The sequence below is a fragment of the Salvelinus namaycush genome, chromosome 29 (assembly GCF_016432855.1).
Source record: "Salvelinus namaycush isolate Seneca chromosome 29, SaNama_1.0, whole genome shotgun sequence".
Taxonomy (NCBI): Eukaryota; Metazoa; Chordata; class Actinopteri; order Salmoniformes; family Salmonidae; genus Salvelinus; species Salvelinus namaycush.
In genome coordinates, this window is record NC_052335.1 from 22,103,604 (window position 1) to 22,122,023 (window position 18,420).

An 18,420-nucleotide genomic window follows, 5' to 3' on the forward strand; every position below is an offset into this window, starting at 1 on the left:
CACAGTCAATCATGACAGCCTCTTTATGAAAGGCCTTTACTTATGACTTAAACAGATTCATTTTCTACCCATCTTATTCATTAAAGCTGAGGGCATACCCCAGGATTTACAGGCCGGACGGATTATCTACCCATGGAGGGAAAACTTACGGAGCTTTGAGGGAGTGTGCAAGCGTCTTAGCGATCGGATAATGGTCAGGGCTAACCAGGACCTATATCTGTAAGAAAGGCATAGTAAAATACATTAATTATGAACGGCTATAAACTGTATGTACTAAATATTTTGAATTAAATAAATGGTTTTAAAATTGTATCTCACCTTCTAACGATAGGAATAAGTCCTTTCCTTCTATCACCAAGCATGCCCCCGGAGAAAAAAGACTTGCGGAAAAAGCCATGTGCGCGCGTGTGTGTGCGTGCGTGTGCGGTAGTGGATGTGTGTGTGTTTCAAAAACAAAGAAAACGGGGAGGGGTGTGTGTTCATAAATGGCTATGCGGTTGCGCTCAAGGCTCTCTCTCTCTCTCTCTCTAGGCAGGGGTCGTTTGAAACCAAGGTTTACAATATACGTCAAAACAGAGCCCGACCCCCAAACAAAAAAGTGTGTCTGTGTCTTACGCATCCTAAACACAAAGGCCTTTCAAAACCTAATTTAGCTCAGGATGTAGGCTGTAGGGGCTAAAAAGTCAATCAGCCCAGCGATGTCTAGACCGCCCCACCCCAGCATCGAGGTGCTAGCCCCCCGGAGGTTGTAGAATATCAAAAGGGTCATAATGTTTAGACACCCCAATCACTTTGTTTGAACCAAATACCTTAGGAGTCAAATATACCTTGGGGGTATAGCCCGAAAAAACGTCAACCCAAGGCTATGTAAACTCTTTCCGTACTTTCTCTAGTTAGGGGCACAACCAATATTGACAAACGATCCACTGTTACCACCGTTTTTAGCTCAGCTACACACCTCCAGGACCGCAGCTCCAGAATTGTTATCGGACTGACCCGTTAAAAAGATAATCTGGGAAACCCTCCTAATGGATCTTTCTGAAGGTGAGTTCGTGAAATAAATATATATATATGCTGTATATTAGATTTAGGATGCGGGGACTTGTTTGAACATTGTGAATGTTATAGTAATATTAAACAGGAGTTATAGGGGTTTTAACCGATGACAACAATTATTATTTTATTTAAGTCAAATGCACATATTCATGTAATTTAAAACGTTCGCAGGATATGCAACATTAAGCCACCTGCATCCCGGGGATAAAGGATATGGAACCGCCTTCATTAGAATGGAATTCCGAAGAGCAACGGATGGACACAGAATTTTACGAGATATCTATATGTCAACTGTATGTATTTTTTATGATAAAATGTACACCCGACATCGAAAATCATACAACCCTGGAGGACATGATCGAAACGGAAGGGGGACCCCCGGAACATGAAGAGTAAAACATTGAATTCGGACGATTTCCCCGCTTCAAATGACATTTCGGAGGTCTCTGATTTGCGGTTGTTTGTGATGGGCAGAAAACAGGTTAAGGAAAACTCCGAGGCTGAAACAACATTCAGTCATGCTATTCTAAAACAGGAAGACAACGATTTTTACAGATATTCAGAAACAGAAGGACAATAATTATCATTATAATTTGTTTTTTAAATATATTTTTTAGGCCATATGTTAAATGGACGTATTCTTATAAGTTAAAATGTATCTATTTCGTATAAATACATGTTAACATTATCTAACGTCTGTATGATACCCAGAGGCTACAGGGCCTAAGGGATTGGGAACCGACAGAGTTAGACGGGGATTCTCAGAAGCAAACTGCGTCAGGTCCTTTACGTGGCCCATTCACTAATACACTATTTTCGGCGTAAGTCCCCCCACCCGACTACGGAAGAGCAGATGAAACAGAGACAATTCTGGGGGCTTGTACTGAAGGCCTTAACCTAACTCCAAACACAAGCCAGCACCCCAGGACAGATAAAACGATAGACGGTGAATCTGTCCTTCCTCATGGAACTTTTTTGAAGGGGAGTTGAATATTAGAGGTGATGTTTGTATATATATATATATTATCTAAGAATGATTGGTATTAATTCTAGGCATTTACAGGTATGTTTTTAAAAATGAAGGCTATTTATACAATGAAACATTGTTTTTATTCCTACTGTTTGTAAACAATAGCTTCTGCCCCCTTAGGGTCTACTTGAACCGCTTATTAAATCAGACCTCTCAGACCAGAAAGTATGATTAGAAACCATGGCAAACTATATTCAATCTGTGATTAGAAACGATAATTAGAAGCTATGACAAAACTATGATCAAACTATGATAATAAACTATGAACAACTATGAAGACAGGGCGGTATGTGTGTGAATGATGAGCTATTATTTAAGTGTATAATATTACTCTTTCTCTCTCTCTGTCAGGCTATGAAAAAGACAAGAGAAAGGACAGTGACTCCTGAGTGTTGATAGGTCTTAGATTTTTATAGACAGGGTATCTGTAAAACACAATGTGACAACTATTGAAGATGCAAAAAGGGGTTTTCAGAAATATATTTGGTTGACAGATTTGTATTATTATAAAAAGTAATATAAAAAAGGATTAGAATCTTTAGTATTATTATGTTACATGCGAGACATACCCAGAAATGTCAGCGTAGACAACTTACAAGAATGTGTTTACCGGGCCGTGATGAAAACATTTTAAAGGAGCTTTAATTCAAACATGCAAAGATATATATTTGATACAATTACCAACGTTAAAAACTGTTGTTACAATATCACAAATAAGGTTTCTCGGACTAACACACTGTAGAGTTTCCTATATACTAAAGAACAATCACTAAGACAAAACACAAAAAGTTGTAATACATTCAGTATACAGGGCATTCTATATGGAAAACAGGTACATTTTGAAAGATTATGATGTTGATGTGATTTTTAAAAATTAATTTAGCAATTTAGGATAATACGGTTTATTTTATACTTTACTTAAATTGTATTATTTATCTTGCCTCATACCAGGCTAATACACTACCAAGCCATGCAAACAGCTAGGGAATTAACCCAGAACAGTTGTGGGTCTTTTTTTTTTTTTTTTGGAACAATAAATGATCAAGAATACCAATAGGCTTGATCTGATCCTCAAACCTATCACGACATCCTAGAATGCACAGACATATGCAAAACCATAAAACTCTGACAAGAAAACAATGAAAATCTTAACATGACTACATGCCCTGCCATTATTTTTTAGTTACCATCCACCCAATGGTTGAATTTGGTACTTTTTCTATGTAGATGCACCGAGCCTCCAAGTGGCTGGAGACATACAACAGGCTAAATTAAAATGACCCAGTATGTGAAAAGCTGGGGGGTCAAATGTATTTTTTATGTATGGTTTTTGTTACAATCAACAGGGCTTCCTAACATTCGACATAACTAGTAAGCCTTACGCGGGAGATTAGAACTCAAAAGTAATAGGGGGTAAGAAAGATCATAAAGGTAATTTCATATTTCGGTTTAGGGGGTTAATAACTTTAGGGAAAACAATATTCACACTATGTGGATTATAAACATGTTAGAGAGCCATCACATCATGATGTAACAGGGATGAGTGGCGATTCAAAGTACAACAGGAGGCTTATGTAAACTGCAATACGGGTTAAATATGTTCTACATACAGCCAAGACTGAGTGGTTTCACAAACTCCCTTTAAAGGTTTTGTAAGAAAGTTGTAACAGGCCTCATTCAACAGTCTAGAGATTAACCTAGAGACACCAAAAACATCAACGTTTAGAGCAGCTTGGAGATTATTCCCCCATGTAAGAGCCACACGGCCCCGTGTGGCTCAGTTGGTAGAGCATGGCGCTTGCAACGCCAGGGTTGTGGGTTCGATTCCCACGGGGGGCCAGTACAAAAAAAAAAAGTATGAATGTATGTACTTGTAAGTCGCTCTGGATAAGAGCGTCTGCTAAATGACTTAAAATGTAAAATGTAAGGGGGGGGGCAAAGAGTTGATTTACCTAACCCTGTACAAACCAAAGGAATTTCCAGAGTTAGCAAACCCTGACACTGGGTATGATAACTCTGACTCGTATGTCTAATGATTATTGTAGATGTTTACACCTGAGGGAGTTTACAGTAGGTCAATTAGATGTATAAAGGCAAAGAGAGCAACAAATTGACCTACGTGACCTCAAAGGACAGCCTACTTTATAATAGAGAATGCATGGATGTGTACTGAACATGTACCCCTTATAAAACATAGCGATCTACGGTCAAATGCATCTAAAGTTTTTAATGAAGTGGCCGCGGCATTTAATTTAGATTACTTCAACATAGTCTAGAACCAGTAAGACCATTGATTGAATGATCTGCTTTGTGCTATTGAGCAAGAGGCCTGACCCATTTCTATGTAAGAAGCAGCATCTTTATATTATTTTTTATATTCAGCTTCTTAATTAACTAACACATAAATATGTTTTTTTTATTTTTATTTTTTTAAGTCAGCTTAACGTCTATACTAGTACAACATATTAGGTACATACACTTCAATCATTAGAATTATTTTCGTATACTCGTGAAAACAACATATACTTAGTTTTTACACGTATTCTATAATGATTTAAAGTCAATAAAGATTTGACCCCATTCATGAAAGCTCACCCTTCCAGGAAAACATAAGTTTGTCCCCCCACAATGTAGAACACCACAGAATGAAACACCTATCGTTGAACCATGATAATGTGAGTTACCAACTATATACACTATTGGTTTCAGGGAAATACATACTTTATACATTTTTTAGTATCTCAATATTGCGTTATATGTTTGAATGTCTAATAAACAAATTTATTGTATACATTAATAATATTATTTTGTCAGAAATTCAAGCCCTTGATACAGGTGTGTAATCTATCTCCCGCCCTGCTGATCTTGCTCTATCTGAACTACATTATGCTTTTATTTTGCATCAAATCTTTATTGACTTTAAATCATTATAGAATACGTGTAAAAACTAAGTATATGTTGTTTTCACGAGTATACGAAAATAATTCTAATGATTGAAGTGTATGTACCTAATATGTTGTACTAGTATAGACGTTAAGCTGACTTAAAAAAATAAAAATAAAAAAAACATATTTATGTGTTAGTTAATTAAGAAGCTGAATATAAAAAATAATATAAAGATGCTGCTTCTTACATAGAAATGGGTCAGGCCTCTTGCTCAATAGCACAAAGCAGATCATTCAATCAATGGTCTTACTGGTTCTAGACTATGTTGAAGTAATCTAAATTAAATGCCGCGGCCACTTCATTAAAAACTTTAGATGCATTTGACCGTAGATCGCTATGTTTTATAAGGGGTACATGTTCAGTACACATCCATGCATTCTCTATTATAAAGTAGGCTGTCCTTTGAGGTCACGTAGGTCAATTTGTTGCTCTCTTTGCCTTTATACATCTAATTGACCTACTGTAAACTCCCTCAGGTGTAAACATCTACAATAATCATTAGACATACGAGTCAGAGTTATCATACCCAGTGTCAGGGTTTGCTAACTCTGGAAATTCCTTTGGTTTGTACAGGGTTAGGTAAATCAACTCTTTGCCCCCTTACATTTTACATTTTACATTTTAAGTCATTTAGCAGACGCTCTTATCCAGAGCGACTTACAAGTACATACATTCATACTTTTTTTTTTTGTACTGGCCCCCCGTGGGAATCGAACCCACAACCCTGGCGTTGCAAGCGCCATGCTCTACCAACTGAGCCACACGGGGCCGTGTGGCTCTTACATGGGGGAATAATCTCCAAGCTGCTCTAAACGTTGATGTTTTTGGTGTCTCTAGGTTAATCTCTAGACTGTTGAATGAGGCCTGTTACAACTTTCTTACAAAACCTTTAAAGGGAGTTTGTGAAACCACTCAGTCTTGGCTGTATGTAGAACATATTTAACCCGTATTGCAGTTTACATAAGCCTCCTGTTGTACTTTGAATCGCCACTCATCCCTGTTACATCATGATGTGATGGCTCTCTAACATGTTTATAATCCACATAGTGTGAATATTGTTTTCCCTAAAGTTATTAACCCCCTAAACCGAAATATGAAATTACCTTTATGATCTTTCTTACCCCCTATTACTTTTGAGTTCTAATCTCCCGCGTAAGGCTTACTAGTTATGTCGAATGTTAGGAAGCCCTGTTGATTGTAACAAAAACCATACATAAAAAATACATTTGACCCCCCAGCTTTTCACATACTGGGTCATTTTAATTTAGCCTGTTGTATGTCTCCAGCCACTTGGAGGCTCGGTGCATCTACATAGAAAAAGTACCAAATTCAACCATTGGGTGGATGGTAACTAAAAAATAATGGCAGGGCATGTAGTCATGTTAAGATTTTCATTGTTTTCTTGTCAGAGTTTTATGGTTTTGCATATGTCTGTGCATTCTAGGATGTCGTGATAGGTTTGAGGATCAGATCAAGCCTATTGGTATTCTTGATCATTTATTGTTCCAAAAAAAAAAAAAAAAGACCCACAACTGTTCTGGGTTAATTCCCTAGCTGTTTGCATGGCTTGGTAGTGTATTAGCCTGGTATGAGGCAAGATAAATAATACAATTTAAGTAAAGTATAAAATAAACCGTATTATCCTAAATTGCTAAATTAATTTTTAAAAATCACATCAACATCATAATCTTTCAAAATGTACCTGTTTTCCATATAGAATGCCCTGTATACTGAATGTATTACAACTTTTTGTGTTTTGTCTTAGTGATTGTTCTTTAGTATATAGGAAACTCTACAGTGTGTTAGTCCGAGAAACCTTATTTGTGATATTGTAACAACAGTTTTTAACGTTGGTAATTGTATCAAATATATATCTTTGCATGTTTGAATTAAAGCTCCTTTAAAATGTTTTCATCACGGCCCGGTAAACACATTCTTGTAAGTTGTCTACGCTGACATTTCTGGGTATGTCTCGCATGTAACATAATAATACTAAAGATTCTAATCCTTTTTTATATTACTTTTTATAATAATACAAATCTGTCAACCAAATATATTTCTGAAAACCCCTTTTTGCATCTTCAATAGTTGTCACATTGTGTTTTACAGATACCCTGTCTATAAAAATCTAAGACCTATCAACACTCAGGAGTCACTGTCCTTTCTCTTGTCTTTTTCATAGCCTGACAGAGAGAGAGAAAGAGTAATATTATACACTTAAATAATAGCTCATCATTCACACACATACCGCCCTGTCTTCATAGTTGTTCATAGTTTATTATCATAGTTTGATCATAGTTTTGTCATAGCTTCTAATTATCGTTTCTAATCACAGATTGAATATAGTTTGCCATGGTTTCTAATCATACTTTCTGGTCTGAGAGGTCTGATTTAATAAGCGGTTCAAGTAGACCCTAAGGGGGCAGAAGCTATTGTTTACAAACAGTAGGAATAAAAACAATGTTTCATTGTATAAATAGCCTTCATTTTTAAAAACATACCTGTAAATGCCTAGAATTAATACCAATCATTCTTAGATAATATATATATATATACAAACATCACCTCTAATATTCAACTCCCCTTCAAAAAAGTTCCATGAGGAAGGACAGATTCACCGTCTATCGTTTTATCTGTCCTGGGGTGCTGGCTTGTGTTTGGAGTTAGGTTAAGGCCTTCAGTACAAGCCCCCAGAATTGTCTCTGTTTCATCTGCTCTTCCGTAGTCGGGTGGGGGGACTTACGCCGAAAATAGTGTATTAGTGAATGGGCCACGTAAAGGACCTGACGCAGTTTGCTTCTGAGAATCCCCGTCTAACTCTGTCGGTTCCCAATCCCTTAGGCCCTGTAGCCTCTGGGTATCATACAGACGTTAGATAATGTTAACATGTATTTATACGAAATAGATACATTTTAACTTATAAGAATACGTCCATTTAACATATGGCCTAAAAAATATATTTAAAAAACAAATTATAATGATAATTATTGTCCTTCTGTTTCTGAATATCTGTAAAAATCGTTGTCTTCCTGTTTTAGAATAGCATGACTGAATGTTGTTTCAGCCTCGGAGTTTTCCTTAACCTGTTTTCTGCCCATCACAAACAACCGCAAATCAGAGACCTCCGAAATGTCATTTGAAGCGGGGAAATCGTCCGAATTCAATGTTTTACTCTTCATGTTCCGGGGGTCCCCCTTCCGTTTCGATCATGTCCTCCAGGGTTGTATGATTTTCGATGTCGGGTGTACATTTTATCATAAAAAATACATACAGTTGACATATAGATATCTCGTAAAATTCTGTGTCCATCCGTTGCTCTTCGGAATTCCATTCTAATGAAGGCGGTTCCATATCCTTTATCCCCGGGATGCAGGTGGCTTAATGTTGCATATCCTGCGAACGTTTTAAATTACATGAATATGTGCATTTGACTTAAATAAAATAATAATTGTTGTCATCGGTTAAAACCCCTATAACTCCTGTTTAATATTACTATAACATTCACAATGTTCAAACAAGTCCCCGCATCCTAAATCTAATATACAGCATATATATATATTTATTTCACGAACTCACCTTCAGAAAGATCCATTAGGAGGGTTTCCCAGATTATCTTTTTAACGGGTCAGTCCGATAACAATTCTGGAGCTGCGGTCCTGGAGGTGTGTAGCTGAGCTAAAAACGGTGGTAACAGTGGATCGTTTGTCAATATTGGTTGTGCCCCTAACTAGAGAAAGTACGGAATGAGTTTACATAGCCTTGGGTTGACGTTTTTTCGGGCTATACCCCCAAGGTATATTTGACTCCTAAGGTATTTGGTTCAAACAAAGTGATTGGGGTGTCTAAACATTATGACCCTTTTGATATTCTACAACCTCCGGGGGGCTAGCACCTCGATGCTGGGGTGGGGCGGTCTAGACATCGCTGGGCTGATTGACTTTTTAGCCCCTACAGCCTACATCCTGAGCTAAATTAGGTTTTGAAAGGCCTTTGTGTTTAGGATGCGTAAGACACAGACACACTTTTTTGTTTGGGGGTCGGGCTCTGTTTTGACGTATATTGTAAACCTTGGTTTCAAACGACCCCTGCCTAGAGAGAGAGAGAGAGAGAGCCTTGAGCGCAACCGCATAGCCATTTATGAACACACACCCCTCCCCGTTTTCTTTGTTTTTGAAACACACACACATCCACTACCGCACACGCACGCACACACACGCGCGCACATGGCTTTTTCCGCAAGTCTTTTTTCTCCGGGGGCATGCTTGGTGATAGAAGGAAAGGACTTATTCCTATCGTTAGAAGGTGAGATACAATTTTAAAACCATTTATTTAATTCAAAATATTTAGTACATACAGTTTATAGCCGTTCATAATTAATGTATTTTACTATGCCTTTCTTACAGATATAGGTCCTGGTTAGCCCTGACCATTATCCGATCGCTAAGACGCTTGCACACTCCCTCAAAGCTCCGTAAGTTTTCCCTCCATGGGTAGATAATCCGTCCGGCCTGTAAATCCTGGGGTATGCCCTCAGCTTTAATGAATAAGATGGGTAGAAAATGAATCTGTTTAAGTCATAAGTAAAGGCCTTTCATAAAGAGGCTGTCATGATTGACTGTGGCCCATATTTAACACGTATTGCTTGTTACCTAAGACTATTGTTGTACATTGAATATCCAATAGCCGATTTGTGTAGCATGCATCTCCACTATATCGGTCATGTTCCTGTGGTCTTTTTAAAAGTCAATAAACATATGTGTAAAATGTACACTTTTGTTTCACTGTAGATTTGTTTAAGCCCACCTAGAAACACCTGATTTATCCCACAGCATTAAGGAATAAGCTGGGTATAAAATTATTCTGTTTAAGTCCTAAGTAAAGGCCTTTCCTAAAGAGGCTGTCATGCTTGACTGTGGCCCATATTTAACACATATTGCTTGTTACAGAAGACCACTGTTGTACCTTGAATATCCATTCATCCCTGTTACACCTTTATGTGTTGGCTCTCTATGTCTGTACATAGGTTGAAATGCGGTTTCACTAAAGTTATTATACCCTAAACCTAAACCTGAAATTACCTTTAGGATCTTTCTTTGGGGTTCTAATCTCCCCGGTGTACATGCACCGAACAACCATAGGCTGGAGCCACCTGGAAGCTCGGTGCATATACATATAAAGACAACTAAATAGGAAACTCAACAGTGTGTTAGGCCTAGAAACATTATTTAGATGGCTGTTTTATTGTTGTTGAAAGCTTGAAATGTCCACAATGCGCAGGGACCTTGTTTCTAACACACACACACACACACCGTCATCACTGCTTTGTCACTGATCACAAAATCCATGGTTATTTTTAAGATCTTGTACAGTCTTAAACATGTATTGTTCTGGGGCTTTATAAGGCGTCTGCAAAGCCCAATACCCCAGGACATTCGTGTTTCATAGACAACAACCCCGGAGGGCTATAAAATAGGCCTTACTCTTTGAAATGTTCATTAACCCCCAACCCATTCCAAACAGGACACTAGACATCAAACATCATGACAACTTCAAAGACATCATAAAACTCTTTTCACACTCTAAGCCGTGAGAAACAGTAACAGGTTGACCTGACACCTGGTCACTTACTCACCCCACCCCGACCCCCCTAACCACCAGGATGTCCTGACCTGAAGCCCAAATATGGGCATGCACCCTTCTACAGGACATAGGGTCATAAATCATGCTTTTGACGGTTGACCTGACACCTGGTCACTTACTCACCCCCCGCCCCCACCTAACCACCAGGATGTCCTGACCGGAAGCCCAAATATGGGCATGGACCCTTTAGCAGGACATAGGGTCATAAATCAAGATTTTGATTTATGACATTGACACCTTGTCACTTACTCACCCCACCGACCCCCACCCCGCCAGGATGTCCTGACCGGAAGCCCAAATATGGGCATGCCTCCTACAGCAGGACATAGGGTCATAAATCAAGATTTTGACGTGTGACATCTACTTTATTCTCTCTACTGTTGGTCTTTAATTATTTGTTATTATTATCTCTTACTTTTTGGGGGGTATTTTCTTAAAACTGCATTGTTGGTTAAGGGCTTGTAAGTAAGCATTTCACTATAAGGTGAATGTGTTGTATGTGACAAATGTTACACACGACAAGGCTATGCTAGGTAAAGCGCCGCCTTATCTCAGTTCACTGGTCGCGATGGCAACACCCACCCGTAGTACGCGCTCCAGCAGGTGTATCTCACTGATCATCCCTAAAGCCAAAACCTAATTTGGCCGCCTTTCCTTCCAGTTCTCTGCTGCCTGCGACTGGAACGAATTGCAAAAATCTCTGAAGTTGGAGACTTTTATCTCCCTCAACAACTTTAAACATCTGCTATCTGAGCAGCTAACCGATCGCTGCAGCTGTACATAGTCCATCGGTATATAGCCCACCCAATTTACCTACCTCATCCCCATACTGTTTTCATTTATTTACTTTTCTGCTCTTTTGCACACCAGTATCTCTATTTGCACATGATCATCTGATGATTTATCACCCCAGTGTTAATCTGCTAAATTGTAATTATTCGCTCCTATGGCCTATTTATTGCCTACCTCCTCATGCCTTTTGCACACATTGTATATAGATTCTCTTTTTTTTCCTTTTTTCCCCCTACTATGTTATTGACTTGTTTATTGTTTACTCCATGTGTAACTCTGTGTTGTTGTCTGTTCACACTGCTATGCTTTATCTTGGCCAGGTCGCAGTTGCAAATGAGAACTTGTTCTCAACTAGCCTACCTGGTTAAATAAAGGTGAAATAAAAAAATAAAAATAAAAATTCAAAGATGTGATTTGATTTGATTGGGCTTACCAAAGAAAAAACACTCAGGAATGAGTCCTTTTTGGGACGTTTTTCTTTGATATGCCCTGTCACTGGATTATTGTCATACTGTAATTCAAGGCACACCTTGAACTCTTAACACACATGCCACACATATGCTGCTATTTACATGTCACTTTCCTTGATCAGGCTTTTTGTTTCCACTGTCACATGTGAAAGTCAGTGGCTATGGGAGAGCACTTCTATATATCATAGTCATCATTGTGTCCCACCCTGGTGCTTCTGTGCTCCTGGGCACAGAGCAGGATCATGAGTCTCTCATGCGGCACATGACCATTTTTGCCTCAAGGCTAACTTACAATATTGTGTTGTTCTGGCCTCAGTGACTTGTATTCGTGTGTAACATCATTCACATTTGTGTATGTGTACCTGACCGGGTATTAAACCAGGATTGTCAGTGTAAGTTGTAAGACCATGTGTGTATACAGATTTACATCCGAAGTACGGCCACTCTGGAAGCTACATAAACAAGTCCTGGAGCATTACTGTTTAGAGCAGTGTGTTTTACCATTAGGAACATGTTGCTGTCTCATATTCAGCTAAGACACCAGGTCATTATTGTCCAGTACTGTACTGCACTGCATCGATCACCTTCACTTTAAAGGTAATTAATGGAAATGATTTTCCTAAGATCATCATGGCGCTTCTGAACAAAAGCTTTGTTTTCCTATAGATCGAAAAAGACAGCCTGTGCCTTGTGTGTCATGCCTGTACTGTCCATTCATTAGAGGCATGGGACTGGATTGAGGCGAAGGCATCGGTCGTAACACAGACCTCATCCAAGGCCTCATGTTGGGTGTCTTTAGAATTCTACCAGCTTCTGGTGTTTACATGACATTATGTGTCCTGTTTGATTCACAGTGCTAGGTGAGCTTGGCTTGCCATGGTGGGCTCTGTTCAATCAGAAGTGTTGGGACAGAAGGTAAACAATGCGCTGGCCGCTGCCTCCTGTTATTTGGAGGGCTAATTATAGCAGGATATTGTCTCACCTGAATTAGCCTGAGCGCTGGCTGGGCATTGTGACAGGAACGAGAGCGAGAGCCACCTACAGTGTCTGAGCCAGACCACGTCATCACTAGGCCTGGATCAGATTTATTGTTTGTTTCCACAGAAACTTAATGAGTGTAAGTCATGTAAATAGACTGTGTCATCTTCTGAGTCCTACTGACACTACTCTCTTTAAAGTGAATGGGTTGTTATGTACTGCAGACTTAAAGGGGGAGCCTTGTTCTCTTTGTGGATCTGTTTCATTCTTCTGTTGAACACCGATCTATCATTTAGACTAGAGAACACGTATTCATCCTCTGCATTGTTTTTCCAAACCTCTTATTTCCTTTGATTCAAACGCGTTGTGCATTCTCTCTTGGTAGCCTACTGGTTAGAGCATTGGGACAGTAGCCGGCGAGGTGGAAAAATCTGCCGTTCTGCCCTTGAGCAAGGCAGTTAACCCCCAACAACAACTGCTTCCCTGGCGGCCCCCCACACCCCTCTGATTCAGAGGGAAGACACATTTAGGTAAATGCATTCAGTTGTCCAACTGACTAGGTATCCTCTTTCCCTTTTCCAATCCCACTTGTTAACTTCCAATGGGCTCCAGTCCCACAGTGCAGTCATAGTATGGGAGAGGCCTAATGCTGATTAACAGCTTTCTTTCTATAATATCACTCTAAATGACTGACTCCCCTGGCACACATAAAACACAGGCCTTGGCTGTGCTCTATGGCAGTGTTAGTATTATTGCTTCCCTAATGTATTTCAATAGGCCCAGAGTATTTTCAAAATAAATGATTTAATTACATTTGCAAAGTGGATCAGTCTGGCGCGGGCTGCGTCAGGGCTTTTAGCCACCACCCCCACCGTCAGAAGGGGAAGGGGGAAAGAGAAATGGCTTTTCAATTAGTTTGATTGCCTGGTGTTGTGTTGGGCTGTGTCTGCTTCCACAGGCTCTGGGACTGCTCCAGGACAGAGCAGCCGCTGCTGGAGATGCTGAAGCACCACTCAGAGTTTGTCTGTGGCCTGGACATCAACCTAAACAACCTCAACCAGGTAACTAACAACAATCATTTCATGTCTCACTGTCCTCTCACTGCACATCCCCAACCAGCTAACACATACATCAGTATCGTCTACCATCTCACTGGACCATACATTAATCTCAGCCACAGGACTCAGTCATTGGACCCCACCACCTTGGAAAACAGTGCTGCAAGAGGTTCCGACATAGCGACACTTACCACTGCAATGGACACTTACCACTGCAGAGCACTTTCACTTAGAGAAAAACTCTCAAATGCTACTCGTACCTTTTCCTGAGGGATATGTTGCACTGAAGAAAACTGTTGTATAGAGTAAAGACCTTTAAACAGGTCAACGTTCACAAGGCCGCAGGGCCAGACGGATTACCAGGAGGTGTACTCCGAGCGGGCGCTGATCAACTGGCAAGTGTCTCCACTGATATTTTCAACCTCTCCCTGTCTGAGTCTGTAATAGAAACATGTTTCAAGCAGACAACTATAGTCCCTGTGCCCAAAAACACTAAGGTAACCTGCCTCAATGACTACTGACCCGTAGCATTCACGTCTGTAGCCATAAAATGCTTTGAAAGGCTGGTCATGGATAACATCAACACCATTATCTCAGAAACCCTAGACCCACTCCAATTTGCATACAGCCCCAACAGATCCACAGATGATGCAATCTATTTTGCACTCCACACTGCCCTTTCACACCTGGACAAAAGGAACACCTATGTGAGAATGCTATTCATTGACTACAGCTCAGTGTAAAGCACTTCACTAAGCTAATGACCCTAGGACTGAACACCTCCCTCTGCAACTGGGTCCTGGACTTCCTGACGGGCCGCTCCCAGGTGGTAAGGGTAGGTAACAACACATCCGTCACGCTGAGCCCTAACACGAGGGCCCCTCAGGGATGCGTGCTCAGTTCCCTCCTGTACTCCCTGTTCACTCATGACTGCACGGCCAGGCACGACTCCAACACCATCATTAAGTTTGCCGATGACACAACAGTGGTAGGCCTGATCACCAACAACAATGAGACAGCATATAGGGAGGAGGTCAGAGACCTGGCCGTGTGGTGCCAGGACAACAATCTGTCCCTCAACGTGACCAAAACAAAGGAGATGATTGTTGTCTACAGGAAAAGGAGGACCGAGCACACCCCCATTCTCATCGACGGGGCTGTAGTGGAGCAGGTTGAGAGCTTCAAGGTTCCTTGGTGTCCACATCATCAACAAACTAGCATGGTCCAAGCACACCAAGACAGTCATGAAGAGGGCATGACAAAACCTATTCCCCCTCAGGAGACTGAAAAGATATGTCATGGGTCCTCAGATCCACAAAAGGTTCTACAGCTGCACCATCGAGAGCATCCTGACTGGTTGCATCACTGCCTGGTATGGCAACTGCCTGGTATGGCAACTGCTCAGCCCCCGACCGCAAGGCACTACAGAGGGTAGTGCGTACGACCCAGTACATCACTGGGGTGTATGCTTCCTGCCATCCAGGACCTCTATACCAGGCGGTGTCAGAGTAAGGCCCTAAAAATTGTCAAAGATCAATGTGTAAGGGTCTGAGGTATTTGAGGTAGATATGTCCATCAAGGCAAGGTAAAGTGACTTGGCATCAGGATAGGTAAAATAAAGAACAGTGTGTGTGTGTGTGTGTGTGTGTGTGTGTGTGTGTGTGTGTGTGTGTGTGTGTGTGTGTGTGTGTGTTTTGAGTGTCCGTGCTGTCTCTGCCTGGCCGGTTCCCCTCTCTCCACTGGGATTCTCTGCCTCTAACCCTATTACAGTGGCTGAGTCACTGGCTTACTGGTGCTCTTCCATGCCGTCCCTAGGAGGGGTGCGTCACTTGAATGGGTTGAGTCACTGATGTGGTCTTCCTGTCTGGGTTGGCGCCCCCCATTGGGTTGTGCCATGGCGGAGATCTTTGTGGGCTATACTCGGCTTTGTCTCAGGATGGTAAGTTGGTGGTTGAAGATATCCCTCTAGTGGTGTGGGGGCAGTGCTTTGGCAAAGTGGGTGGGGTTATATCCTGCCTGTTATGCCCTGTCCGGGGGTATCATCGGATGGTGCCACAGTGTCTCCTGACCCCTCCTGTCTCAGCCTCCAGTATTTATGCTGCAGTAGTTTATGTGTCGGGGGGCTAGGGTCAGTCTGTTATATCTGGAGTATTTCTCCTGTCTTATCCGGTGTCCTGTGTGAATTTAAGTATGCTCTCTCTAATTCTCTCGTTCTCTCTTTCTTCCCTTCTCTCTCTCGGAGGACCTGAGCCCTAGGACCATGCCTCAGGACTACCTGGCATGATGACTCCTTGCTGTCCCAAAGTCCACCTGGCCGTGCTGTTGCTCCAGTTTCAACTGTTCTGCCTGCGGCTATGGAACCCTGACCTGTTCACCGGACGTGCTACCTGTCCCAGACCTGCTGTTATCAACTCTCTAGAGACAGCAGGAGCGGTAGAGATACTCTCAATGATCGACTATGAAAAGCCAACTGACATTTACTCCTGAGGTGCTGACCTGTTGCACCCTCGACAACTACTGTGATTATTATTATTTGACCATGCTGGTCATTTATGAACATTTGAACATCTTGGCCATGTTCTGTTATAATCTCCACCCGGCATAGCCAGAAGAGGACTGGCCACCCCTCATAGCCTGGTTCCTTTCTAGGTTTCTTCCTAGGTTTTGGCCTTTCTAGGGAGTTTTTCCTAGCCACCGTGCTTCTACATCTGCATTGCTTGCTTTTTGGGGTTTTAGGCTGGGTTTCTGTACAGCACTTTGTTATATCAGCTGATGTAAGAAGGGCTATATGAATACATTTGCTTTTAAATTTGATTTGTAGTGTGTGTGAGTGATAGGGTGTATACACTGAGTGTACAAAGCATGATGAACACCTGCTCTTTCCATGACATAAACTGACCAGGTGAATCCAGCTGAAAGCTAGGATCCCTTATTGATGTGACTTGTTAAATCCACTTCAATCAGTGTAGATGAAGGGGAGGAGACGGGTTAAATAAGTATTTTTAAGCCTTGAGACAATTGAGACATGGATTAAAACAAAAGATTTAAGTGCCTTTGAACGGGGTGTGGTAGTAGGTGCCAGGTGCACCGGTTTGTGTCAGGAACTGCTACACTGCTGTGTTTTAATGCTCAACAGTTTCCACCATCCAAAGGACATCCAGCCAACTTGACACAACTGTAGGAAGCATTGGAGTCAGCATGGGCCGGCATCCCTGTGGAACGCTTTTGACACCTTCTAGAGTCCATTCCCTGACGAACTGAGGCTATCCTGAGGGCAAAGGGGGGGGGGGGGGGGGTTGCAAGTAAAAATCATTATTAGGAAGGTGTTCTTTATGTTTTGTACACTCAGTGTACATCGTCTTGTGAGTGTACACAGAAGAGTCAGTGCAGGATAGGGTCAATGCAGATAGTCCGGGTAACCATTTAATGAACTATTGAGCGGTCTTATGGCTATTTAGCTGTCTTATGGCTTGGGGGTAGAAGCTGTCTCGGAGCTTGTTGGTCCAAAAGCCGGACGCTCCGGTGCCGTTTGTTGGACGTTAGCAGAGTGAACAGTCTATGGCTTGGGTGGCTGAAGTATTTGGCAATTTTCCAGGCCTTCATCTGACACCACCTGATATGGAGGTCCTGGATGGGAGTGAGCTCGGCCCCAGTGATGTACTGTCGTCTGCATCACCCTCTGTATCGCTTTGCTGTTGAGGGCGGTGCATTTGTGGTGATGCAGCCAGTCAAGATGCTCTCGATGGTGTAGCTGTAGAACTTTTTGAGGATCCGAGGGCCCATGCCAAATCGTTTCAGCCTCCTGAGGGGGAAGAGGCGCTGTCGTGACCTCTTCACGACTTTTTGGGTTTGTGTGGACCATGTTAAGTCCATAGTGATGTGGACGCCAAGGAACTTGAAGCTCTTGACCTGCTCTACTACCACCTCTTTCTCCTGTAGTCCACGGTCAGCTCCTTGGTTCCCAGGGGCCTCATTTATTAACCGTGTGTCAATTTCTCACAGAATGTTGGTGTACATGGAGGTTCTAGGATTTGCATGGTTTCATTGATAAATCAGAGCCATTCTATATTTGTGCGCTCGTGAACGATCGTTTACAACCCGGCCTCAGAAAGGCTCTCCTTTTATGGTAACAAAAATGCCCTAATTTTCTGTATGATTTGGAGATGTTGGAACTGGGCTGTGACAGTTTCTAAAATAATGCGCAATGGCAAATTTGATCACATTTAAGTAGAGGTGTGGGCAGAATGTTTTAATCTTTTACAGTGACTTTTTCAAACAACAATAGCGAGTGCCAAACATTGATTGTCTATTCGAACAATGTCAACGTAAATGCTACAGCACACAATTGTTGTTCAATGTTTTGTTTATCAATAGTTAATTGATGATCCGGGTTACATTGGTGCCGTGACCCGTGATTCGGGTCACGGCACCAATGTAACAGTATAACTTT

At 41.4% G+C, this 18,420-nt stretch overlaps 2 long non-coding RNA genes and 2 other non-coding genes across 4 annotated transcripts; 2 read left to right on the forward strand and 2 right to left on the reverse strand.

Annotated features, from left to right (window-relative positions):
* Positions 1-878: 878 nt before the first annotated feature.
* LOC120024409 lies at positions 879-2,369 on the forward strand. The gene is made up of 2 exons (XR_005472828.1): positions 879-1,044; positions 1,228-2,369. It is a non-coding gene; the product is annotated as an uncharacterized LOC120024409 (long non-coding RNA).
* A 1,481-nt stretch (positions 2,370-3,850) lies between these two features.
* On the forward strand, positions 3,851-3,926 carry trnaa-ugc. The gene has a single exon. It is a non-coding gene; the product is annotated as a tRNA-Ala (tRNA).
* Positions 3,927-5,726: 1,800 nt separating this feature from the next.
* Positions 5,727-5,802, reverse strand: trnaa-ugc. The gene has a single exon. It is a non-coding gene; the product is annotated as a tRNA-Ala (tRNA).
* A 1,481-nt stretch (positions 5,803-7,283) lies between these two features.
* LOC120024400 lies at positions 7,284-9,071 on the reverse strand. Its single transcript, XR_005472827.1, has 2 exons — positions 8,609-9,071; positions 7,284-8,425 (listed from the first exon to the last, which is right to left on the reverse strand). It is a non-coding gene; the product is annotated as an uncharacterized LOC120024400 (long non-coding RNA).
* Positions 9,072-18,420: the final 9,349 nt, after the last annotated feature.